Genomic DNA, 12,206 nt, shown 5'->3' on the forward strand with positions numbered 1-12,206 from the left:
ATACAGGTGCTCCCAAGGGATTGTGGGATCCCTTGGGACTCCAGGGGATAAGCCCTCTGGTGGTTAGACATGGTAATTACAGGTTTTATACATAACAACAGCCTCACCAATACCCTGTATAACTGTAGCAAGACTTCCTTGCTTTTATACTCCATCCGCTTTGCAATAAAGGCCAAGATTCCATTGGCCTTCCTGATCACATGCTGTACCTGCATACTAACCTTTTGTGTTTCATGCACAAGTACCCCCAGGTCCCACTGTACTGCAGCACTTTGCAATATTTCTCCATTTAAATAATTTGCTCTCTGATTTTTTCTGCCAAAGTGCATGTCCTCATACTTTCCAACATTATACTCCATTTGCAAAATTTTTGCCCACTCACTTAGACTGTCTATGTCCTTTTGCAGATTTTTTGTGTCCTCCTCACACATTGCTTTTTCTCCCATCAGCAAACTACGGTCCCTTCTTCCAAGTTGTTAATATAGATTGTAAATAGTTGGGGTCCCAGCACTGATCCCTGTGGCACCCCACGAGTTACTGATTTCCAATCCAAGAATGAACCATTTATCCCAACTCTCTGTTCTCTGTTAGTTAGCCAATTCTCCATCCATGCTAATATATTACCCTCAACTCCATGAACTTTTATCTTGTGCAGTAACCTTTTATGTGGCACTTGTCAAATGCCTTTGTCAAATTTCCCACCCATCTTTGTATCATCAGCAAACTTGGCTACATTACACTTGGTCCCTTCATCCAAGTCATTAATATAAATTGTAAATTGTTGAGGCCCCGGCACCGATCCCTGTGGCACCCCACTAGTTACCGTTTGCCAACCAGAAAATGACCCATTTCTCCCGACTCTATTCTCTGTTAGTTAGCCAATCCTCCATCCATGCTAATATATTAACCCCAACTCCATGAGCTTTCATCTTGTGCAGTAACCTTTTATGTGGCACCTTATCGAATGCCTTCTGGAAATCCAAATACAACACATCCACTGGTTCCCCCTTATCCGCCCTGCTCGTTACATCCTCGAAGAACTCCAGCAAATTTGTCAAACATGATTTCCCTTTCATAAAATCATGCTGACTCTGCTTGACTGTATTATGCTTTTCCAAATGTCCTGCTACTGCTTCCTTAAAAATGGACTCCAGCATTTTACCCATGATAGATGTTAGGCTAACTGGTCTATAGTTTCCTGCTTTCTGTCTGCCTCATTTTTTAAATAGGGGCGTTACATTTGCAGTTTTCCAATCCGCTGGGACCTCCCCAGAATCCAGGGAACTTTGGTAGATTATAACCAATGGCATCCGCTAACTCTGCAGCCACTTCTTTTAAGATCCTAAGATGCAGGCCATCAGCTCCAGGGGACTTGTCTGCCTTTAGTCCCATTATTTTACTGAGAACTTTTTCTTTAGTGATAGTGATTGTTTTAAGTTCCTCCCTCCCTATAGCCCCTTGATTATCCACTATTGGGATGTTCTTAGCATCTTCTATCGTGAAGACTGATACAAAATATGTGTTAAAAGTCTCTGCCAGCCGCTCACCCCTGTTAGAGCCAGCAGATCTCACGTCCACTGTGTGCAGGTATAGGTTCTGTTGTGGGCCTCTTAAATGTTCCAAAGATGTTGAGAACCAAAGATATTCAATCGTAGACAGAGCGATTACCTTCAGAATGCCACCCCACCATTCCATTTATGAAAGTGATATTTTTTTCATAATTTCAATCTTTGTTCCACTAAATGTTTCAGGCACACTTCTCCCCCTTTCCCCCCAGAGCTGCACACTGCCACTCCATGTTTTTTAGCATTATATCAGGGCAGATGCCTCTGTTGAACCTTTACAGATTTGGCCACCATCCTGAAAATATAAAGAATCTGGCCCTACAATTTTGGATTGGGTCAATGGCAAGATAAAACAGAAGGCAGAAGTTTTGGCCCACTGCACTTCCACCCTCTTAAAAGCATTCATGGAATTGCAAGTCCTCTGTCATGGAGTAATATCTGCTGTGTTATGCTTCTGCCACTGTTTAGTTTTCACTTTCAATTGCCTGGCTCACACAGCCTGATGGAATGTTTATTTTTCCACTATCCAAAGATTTGGAGAACAAGGCAAGGCTCGTGTCAATTCCAGTGAGCAAACTGAAGTAAAAAGGATGTTCTGTTCAACTCTTGGCTAATGCTACATTGTTAGATACACTGCATATAAGGTCACACTTCAGTTCCTAGGGTGCGAGGACCTACTTATGAGCATGCTCTTTGGTGCAGGATATGAGATAAATATTTGGTGTAATCTTTAAAATTGGGAGAATGATATTAATTTACTGATCCAGGGAAGTATCTTCCTTGCATCACTTCAGCAATTAAAAAAAATAAAGTAAAAAGAAAGAAATGCATTTGCTGGAAACCTGAGGGAAAATGGAAAATGCTAGTCCATCAGTTTACTGTTTTGGGTGTTGGCCCTCAGTCAGAATGGGGAACTGAACGCACATTTTAATTAATATGGAAAAAGGGGAGAGACGGGAAACAACAGATACTTCAATCACAGAGAGGAAACAAATGGGTTGAATAACTTTCAAACTCCATAACATTACGAACATGAGAAACATAAGAAATAGGAGCATGAGTAGGCCATTTTCCTCTCGAGCCTGCTCCGCCATTTAATAAGATCATGGCTGATCTGATCATGGACTCAGCTCCACTTCCCTGCCCACTCCCCATAACCCTGTGCTCCCTTATTGCTCAAAATCTGTCTCTCTCCGCCTTAAACATATTCAATGACCCAGCCTCCACAGCTCTCTGGGACAGAGAATTCCACAGATTTACAACCCTCTGAGAGAAGAAATTCCTCCTCATCTCAGTTTTAAATGGGTGGCCCCTTATTCTGAGACTGTGTCCCCTAGTTTTAGTTTCCCCAATGAGTGGAAATATCCTCTCTGCATCTGCCTTGTCGTGCCCCCTCATTATCTTATATGTTTCGATAAGATCACCTCTCATTCTTCTGACCACCAATGAGTACAGACCCAACCTACTCAACCTATCTTCAAAAGTCAAGATCTCATCTCTGGAATCAACCTAGTGAACCTTCTCTGACAGCCTCCAATGCAAATATATCCTTCCTTAAATACGGAGACCAAAACTGTATGCAGTACTCTAGGTGTGGCCTCACCAATACCCTGTACAGTTGTAGCAGGACTTTTCTGCTTTTATACTCTATCCCCCTTGCAATAAAGGCTAACATTCCATTTGCCTTCCTGATTACTTGCTTTACCTGCATACTAACTTTTTGTGTTTCATGCACAAAGCCCCCCAGGGCCCTCTCTACTGCAGCACTTTGCAATTTTTCTACATTTAAATTATAATTTGCTTTTCCATTTTTTTCTGCCAAAGTGAATAACCTCACATTTTCCCACATTATACTCCATCTCCATTGATTCTGTTATTGCAGCTTCCTAATCGTTACCGAATCTAGTGAATTTCATTGACTACGCTTTCAACAACAATAATAACTTGCATTTATATAGCACGTTTAATGCAGTAAAACATCCTCAGGCGCTTCACAGGAGCAATATCAAACAAAATTTGACACCGAGCCACATAAGGACATATCAGGATGGGTGACGAAAAACTTGCTCAAAAAGATAGGTTAGAAGAAGAGTTTATAGGACAAGGAGGTGGAGATGTAGAGAGATTTAGGGAAGGAATTCCAGATATAAGGACCTAGACAGCTGAAAGCACAACCACCAACTGTGGGGTGGGGTGGGTGGCGGCGGGGGGGGGGGGGGTGGGCGGACAGTATGCAGAAGAGACCAGAATTGGAAGAACACAGAGTTCTTGGAGGATCGTAGGGCTGGAGGAGGTTACAGATAGGGCGGGGTGAAGCCCTGGAGGAATTTGGACACAAGTATGAGAATTTCAAAATCGAAGCGTCGGTGGAACAGGAGCGAATGAACATCATTAAGCACGCCAGTGCCAGTTCCCATCCATCACTCATCTTTACATGCTCCACCTTGAACGCTTCATAAGAACATAAGAAATAAGACCACGAATAGGCCATTCGGTTCTTTGAGCCTGCTCTACCATTCAGTATGATCATGGCTGATCTTCTACCTCAACTCCACTTTCCTACACTATCCCCATATCCCTTGATTCCCTTAATATCCAAGAAGCTATCAATCTCTGTCTTGAATATACTCAATGACTGAGCATCCACAGCCCTCTGGGGTAGAGAATTCCAAAGATTCACCACTCTCTGAGTGACAACATTTCTCCTCATCTCAGTCTTAAATGGCTGATCCCTGATTCTAAGACTGTGACCCCTGGTTCTAGACTCCCCAGCACGGGGAAACATCCTCCCAGCATCTACCCTGTCAAGCCCTGTAAGAATTTTGTATGTTTCAATGAGATCATCTCTCATTCTAGAGATTATAGGCCTAATCTACTCAATCTCTCCTCATAGGACAATCCCCCATCCCAGGAATCAGTCTGGTGAATCTTCATTGCACTTCCTCTATGGCAAGTATATCCTTTCTTGGGTAAGGAGACCAAAACTGTACATAATACTCCAGGTGTGGTCCCGCCAGGGCTCTATATAATTGCAGTGAAACTTCTTTACTCTTGTACTCAAATCCTCTTGTAATAAAGGCCAACATACCATTTGCTTTCTTAATTGCTTGCTGTACCTGCATGTTAACTTTCAGTGATTCGTGTACCAGGTCCCTCTGAACGCCAACATTTCCCAATCTCTCACCATTTAAAAAATACTCTGCTTTTCTATTTTTCCTACCAAGTGGGTAACTTCACATTTCTCCACATTATATTCCATTTGCTATGTACTTGCCCACTCACTCAGCCTGTCTATATCCCCTTGAAGCCTCTTTGCGTCCTTCTCACAGCTTACATTCCCACCTAGTTTGGTATCCTTCCAGGACTTCTCCTGGAAGCTGTGTTTTCCTTCCAGGACTTCTCTCTCCATCTCCAGTATTGCGGCTTCCTATGGTTACCTTGATTATTCTTTTTGCGACCCTGCTTCCTAAAAAGACTTCACCTCTTTCTCACTGTTTCACCATTGTTCTCATATCGAATACGAATGCAAACAATGGCAGACAGGAAAATACCCTCTGGTCCATCCAGCCTGTCCCACACAATTGTGATACCTTGTGTATCACAATATATACAATGTGATACCTTGTGTGTCACCAGGCATATCTTCCCTCTCCTCTCCTCTTTTGCAATGAACCATTCTCTCTGAGATACCCTTCATTTTTTCATCTAAAAAAAGTTTGATCTCCTGGGAGAGGTGAAAAATCCAAGCCAATTTGGGGGAAAAAATCTGGGTAATTCTTCTTCAACCCCCACCAAGGCAATTAAAACTAGTCCAGGAGATCAGTCTGGCCATGATAATTCTACGCAGTATCTACCTTTTGTAATAGATGATCAGTCAGAAACAGGTTCAGCTTTTGCTTGAAGGAATTCAGCAAATCAGCATCCACCACATGAGACGACAGCCTATTCCAGAGGTCCACTATTCTCTGCAAAAAGACCCACCTCCTAACATCTAACTTAGATCTAGCTTTATACAACTTAAAATGATGATCTCTTGTCCTTCCTAACCTATTTAATTGGAATATATCTGCTTTGATTCAATTTTTCACAGCAGAGCTTCTGAAATGTCCTTTTTTCCTCAGCTAAGGTTTCCCCTCAACAGTGTTTAAATGAATTGTTGCACTTATCTGTCCTTTTCCTGTGTTGTTACTCTTGTCATGTATGTAACCACAATGTAACACCAGTGTATTACTGTACACACACAACCTAGATGCACACCTTGACCACAAGGGGTGAACTTGTGGGAGACACTCCTTACCTGATCTCCCAGGTATATAAAGGGAGGTCCCACACAGGGTCATCACTTGTGGAGTGCTGTTATTAAAGAGTTGAGGTCACAGAGTGACCTTGTCCCTAGAATGTGCCTTGTGTGGTTTCATGCAGTCGAGTAAGGACTTTACATTGGCGACGAGAAACGGGAACTCACGACCCATGAGAATAGCCACTGGTAGTGCAGAGGAACGGTACTATGTTGGGGAAGATTGGACGATATTGTCGAGAGGCTTCAGCAAAGCTTCGTTACGAAAGAATGGCTGGGGGATGCAGCCGACAAGCGAAGGGCTCATCTCTTGACCAGCTGTGGACCAAAGACTTACGCACTCGTGAAGGACTTACGAGCACCTGAGAAGCCGTCGGACAAAACCTTTGAAGAACTTACCAAACTGATCGGGGAGCACCTCAAACCGGCGAGTAGCATACATATGGCCCAACACAGATTCTACACCCACCGACGTCGTGAAGGACAGAGCATACTTCGTAGCGGACCTCCGGCATTTGGTCAGCCTCTGTAAGTTCACAGATGCCTGCAAGGGGGAGATGCTAAGGGACTTCTTTATCGAGGGCATCGGTCATGCGGGAATTTTCCGCAAATTAATTGAGACCAAGCATTTGACCTTGGAAGCGGCGACGTTGTTAGCTCAAACTTTCATGGCGGGGGAGGAAGAGACGAAAATAATATACGCGTGCAATTCTGCCTCTAACGTGGCGATGGGTCAGGGAGTCAACATCATCAATGCGATTCAGAGCCCCGCAGGCTGGCAGGGGCAGTCCGACATTCCCCAGGCAGCAATAGACCTCAGAGTAGGACTCCAACAGAGACAATGGCAGGCTGAACGGACATTTACGCCATCACAGCGGACAATGTGGCCCGAGATGGGGCCATTGACATCCGCTAATAGGGTACTTAAGAGCAGTCAAAGGGACAGTCAGCGCAGAATGCCTGGCCGTAGTCCCTTTATCCCCAACAATGGAAACTTTAACTCATGCTAGAGGTGTGGGGGAAAACACTCAGCCAGATCTTGCAGATTTCAACAGTTTGTCTGTAGAATCTGCAATCTCAGTGGCCATTTAGCTCGAATGTGCAGGAAGCCCGCAACCAGACTAATATATGAGGCGGATGGACCAGAAGAGGGTCCTTTGAGGCAGGATGACTTTTGGGGCAAATCGATGGACGCTGAAGTTCAGCGGGTCCATGCGGCGAACAGTTCATGCACCAAAACGCCACCAATGATGATGAGGGTTTTATTAAACGGCATCCCAGTACGCATGGAGCTGGACACTGGGACCAGCCAGTCACTCATGGGCGTCCAGCAATTCGAGAAGCTATGGCCACTTAAAGCCAATAGACCCAAATTAGAACGTATTGATACACAATTACGGACTTACACCAAAGAAATCATTCCGGTGTTAGGCAGTGCAATGTTGGCTGTCACACACAATGGGTTAGTGAATCGGCTGCCGTTCTGGATTGTCCCGGGTAATGGTCCCGCACTGTTGGGGAGGGGCTGATTAGCCGAGATGAACTGGAAATGGGGGGATGTTCACACAATGTCATCTGTGGAGCGAAGTTCGTGCAACAATTCGATTCACTATTCCAACCTGGCATCGGGACTTTCAAAGGCACCAAAGTAGTAATGCACATCACCCCGGACGCCAGGCCAGTGCACCACAAAGCCAGAGCGGTGCCGTATGTGATGCAGGAAAAGATCGAGAGCAAATTGGACCGGCTGTTGAGAGAGGGCATCATCTTGCCTGTTGAATTCAACGACTGGGCGTGAGCCCCATTGTTCCCATCCTAAAAGCGGATGGCTCTGTCAGGATCTGTGGCGACTACAAGGCCACCATAAATCGGGTGTCCCTACAAGATCAATACCCGCTCCCGAGAGCGGAGCAACTCTTCGCCACACTGGCAGGCGGCAAGCTGTTCACCAAGTTTGACCCTTCCTCGGCCTATATGACCTAGGAACTGGCCAACGAATCCAAACTACTGACCACCATCACCACGCACAAGGGACTGTTCGTTTATAACAGGTGCCCATTTGGCATTCGATCAGCGGCCGCAATTTTTCAACGTAACATGGAAAGCCTGCTTAAATCCATTCCTGGAACGATCGTATTCCAGGACGACATCCTCATCACGGGTCGAGACACCGAGGAACACCTCCACAACCTGGAGGAGGTGCTACGCCGACTGGACTGGGTAGGCCTGCGACTCAAAAAGTCTAAATATTTGTTCTTACCTCCCGAGGTTGAGTTTCTGGGCAGGAGGGTTGCTGCAGATGGGATTCGGTCCACCGAATCCAAAACAGAGGCGATTTGACGAGCGCGAAGGCCCTGCAACACATCGGAGTTGTGTTCATTTCTGGGATTGTTGAACTATTTCGGGCACTTTCTGCCGAACTTGAGCACGTTGTTGGAGCCGCTACACGTGCTCCTGCGTAAGGGTTGCGATTGGTTTTGGGAGGACTATCAGGAATGGGCTTTTCATTGGGCGCGAAACCTACTTTGTTCAAACAAGTTGTTGACCCTTATGACCCCTGAAAAAACTTGGTTCTGACATGTGATGCATAGTCCTATGGGGTTGGGTGCGTGTTGCTGCGGGGCAATGCTGAGGGTCAACTACAACCTGTGCCTTATGCCTCTAGGTCGCTCTCTCAAGCAGAACAGGGATATGGGATGGTTGAGAAAGAACTGCTCGCATGTGTCTATGGTGTAAAAAAAATGCATCAGTACCTATTTGGTAGGAAGTTCGAATTAGAGACGGACCGCAAGAGATTAACATCCCTGTTGTCAGACAGCAAGGCTGTCAATGCCAACGCATCAGCCCGCATACAGCGATGGGCTCTCACGCTGGCTGCTTATGACTACTCCATCCGGCACCGGCCCGGCACTGAAAATTGTGCTGACGCGCTCAGCAGGCTTCCACTGGCCACCACTGAGGGGGCAGCGGAGCAAAGCGCCGAGATGGTCATGGCTGTCGATGCCTTTGACAGCGCAGGCTCCCCCATCACAGCCCGCCAGATCAAAATCTGGACAAACAGAGATCCCCTCCTATCCCTGATTAAGAAATGTGTCCTGACTGGGGATTGGGCACCCGCACACGGAGCATGCCCTAAAGAGGTCAGACCGTTCCACAGACGGATGGATGAGCTCTCCATTCAAGCCGACTGCCTCCTCTGGGGCAGCCGGGTAGTTATGCCCCAGAAGGGCAGGGAGGCATTCATCAAGGAACTCCACAGCGAGCACCCGGGTATCGTACTGATGAAGTCCATTGCTCGGTCACACGTTTGGTGGCCTGGAATTGATTCAGACCTGGAACACTGTGTTCATAGGTGCACGACGTGTGCCCAGCTGGGTAATGCCCCCAGGGAGGCCCCGGTCAGCCCATGGCCCTGGCCCACCAGGCTATGGTCACGCATTCATGTTGACTACGCAGGCCTGTTCATGGGAAAGATGTTCCTTATTGTGGTAGATGTATACTCGAAATGGATCGAGTGCATCATTCTGAATTCAGGCACGTCATCCACCACTGTGGAAAGCCTACGTGCAATCTTTGCAACCCATGGCTTGCCGGACATCCTGGTTAGTGATAATGGCCCGTGCTTCACAAGCTACGAATTCTGGGAGTTTATGTCGGGCAATGGCATCAACCACATCAGGACTGCGCCATTGAAGCCGGCCTCCAATGGCCAGGTGGAACGTGCGGTCTAAATCATTAAGCAAGGTCTGCTCAGGATTCAAGGACCCTCCCTGCAATGCCACCTATTGCGCCTCCTGCTGGCCTATAGATCCCGACCGCACTTGCTCACGGGGGTCCCGCCCGCAGAGCTACTAATGAAACGGATACTCAAAACCCGGTTGTCCCTCATTCACCCAGTCCTAACCGACATAGTTGAGGGCAAGTGCGAGTCACAAAGCGAGTAACATGACCGCAATTCGAGGGGGAGATGTATAGAAATAAATGATCCTGTATTCGTCCTCAATCATGCCATGGGGCCCAATAGCTTGAGGGTACTCTAATTGACAAAGAGAGGAATAGGGTCCTCATGGTAAAACTCAACAATGGTCAGATATGCTGTAAGCATCTGGACCAAGTAAAAAAAAAAAGGTTCAACATCGACACGGAGGAACCTGAAAAAGACCATGAGATGGAGCTCACACCACCACCAGTGAACGAGCAACAAGAGTAATCAGAAGAATGCACAGTCCCTGCGGTCAGCCTGGACAGGCCGGAATCACCACAGGTGACAGACACTCAGTGTCCAACAACCAGAGCCCCAACTGCGGCGCTCCACGAGGGAGCGTCGACCATCTGAAAGACTAAACCTATGATCTCCACAAGACTTTGGGGGGGGAGGGGGAAAGGTGATGTCATGTATGTAACCATAATGTAACACCACTGTATTACTGTACACACACAACCTAGATGAACACCTTGACCACAAGGAGTGAACTTGTGGGAGATACTCCTTACCTGATCTCCCAGGTATATAAAGGGAGGTCCCATGCAGGGTCATCACTTGTGGAGTGCTGTAAATAAAGAGTTGAGGTCACAGAGTGACCTTATCCCTAGAATGTGCCTCGTGTGGTTTCATGCAGTAGAGTAAGGACTTTACAGCTCTCACCTCTCTCCTGCCATTTCAACAATAGGGCGCCCTGTGTCCTGACCTTTCACCTACTGCATTCGTTAAAACAACTTCTTCCATTTCCTCTACCTAAAACATGATCCTCCCACCATACACATCTTCCCTCCCCATTCCTCTTTTGCGATTCCTTCTTCATTGTTTTGCCACCCAATTTCCAGCTTTAGATCCCCTGGTATTCCTGTGGAACCACAGGAGATGCAACTTATGGGGGAGAAATTGGCTAACCCCTGAAAACGGGCTTGGGGGTCACGGTACTCTCCTGGTCATTACGTTGCAGGCAACACGTTAAATTGGTGCTGCCTGCTCTTTTAAAGTATTGCTGCGTGAAGCCAGCACTATCCGCACTGCTCAATGGCTGCACGCTTCAGCAGGGGATCCAATATCGGGAGTGGCTACTGCTACTTAATGGCAGCCTGCATCTCTTAAAGGGGAGGTGCATTGTGGCTGCAAGAGTTCTTTCAAAAGTCAATCTGTGCTGTGATACTTTGAGCAATGGTTGAATATGTGAGAGAGTGGGCACCAAAGTTTTCAGACTGGAGGTCTTAGTGGTTGAGGTGGAAAGGAGAGACGTCCTGTATTCGCAGGGGATAGGGAGCGGAGGCCATACAGAAATATGCTCAGAAGGCAGTGAGAACAAGCAGCAGTGAAGGTCAATGCCAGGACAGTTGCTCCTTGAACATGGATGCAGTTCAGGAAGAAGGTAATGATCTCAAATGAGTTGTCAAGGTGAGTAAGTTCATCTTCAAATGGAACCCAGGAGAGGGCTCTGAGCGAGTTAGAGTGAGTGAGAGCTCAGATGAACAGAACCCCAAGAAAGAATGCAAAAGGCAGGAGACAACAGAGCAGAGTAGCACTGGGGTAAGTGTAAACCACAAGGTGATAGAAAGGAACAATATGAATATAAAGGGGCTGCAGGAGGGGTCAAAACTAAAAATCATGGTTTAAAAACTAGTAGTAAAACACTTTACCTAAACGCACGCAGCATTCGAAACAAAGTAAATGAGTTGACGGCACAAATCATTACAAATGGGTATGATTTGGTGGCCATTACAGAAACGTGGTTGCAGGGTGGTCAAGACTGGGAATTAAACATAAAGGGGTATCTAACAATTCTGAAAGATAGACAAGAAGGGAAAGGAGGTGGGGTAGCTCTGTTAATAAAGGATGATATCAGGGCAGTTGTGAGAGACGATATTAGCTCTAATGAACAAAATGTTGAATCATTGTGGGTGGAGATTAGAGATAGTAAGGGGAAAAAGTCACTGGTGGGCGTAGTTTACAGGCCCCCAAATAATAACTTCACGGTGGGGCAGACAATAATTAAGGGAATAATGGAGACACGTGAAAAAGGAACGGCAGTAATCATGGGGGATTTTAACCTACATATCGATTGATCAAATCGCATGGGGTAGCCTTGAGGAGGAATTCATAGAATGCATATGGGATTGTTTCTTAGAACAGTATGTTACAGAACCTACAAGGGAGCAAGCTATCTTAGATCTAATCCTGTATAATGAGACAGGAATAATAAACGATCTCCAACTAAAAGATCCTCTCGGAATGAGTGATCACAGTATGGTTGAATTTGTAATACAGATTGAGGGTGAGGAAGTAGTGTCTCAAACGAGCATACAATGCTTAAACAAAGGGGACTACAGTGGGATGAGGGCAGAGTTGG

General features: G+C 46.2%; 1 protein-coding gene across 1 annotated transcript in view; it reads left to right on the forward strand.

Moving 5' to 3' along the window:
* Positions 1 to 12,206, forward strand: part of fsip1 (fibrous sheath interacting protein 1) — an 816,866-nt gene that overhangs the window by 714,915 nt on the left and 89,745 nt on the right. The gene's annotated exons all lie outside the window — the stretch shown is intronic.

Source organism: Pristiophorus japonicus, chromosome 4 (assembly GCF_044704955.1).
Source record: "Pristiophorus japonicus isolate sPriJap1 chromosome 4, sPriJap1.hap1, whole genome shotgun sequence".
NCBI classification, from domain to species: domain Eukaryota; kingdom Metazoa; phylum Chordata; class Chondrichthyes; family Pristiophoridae; genus Pristiophorus; species Pristiophorus japonicus.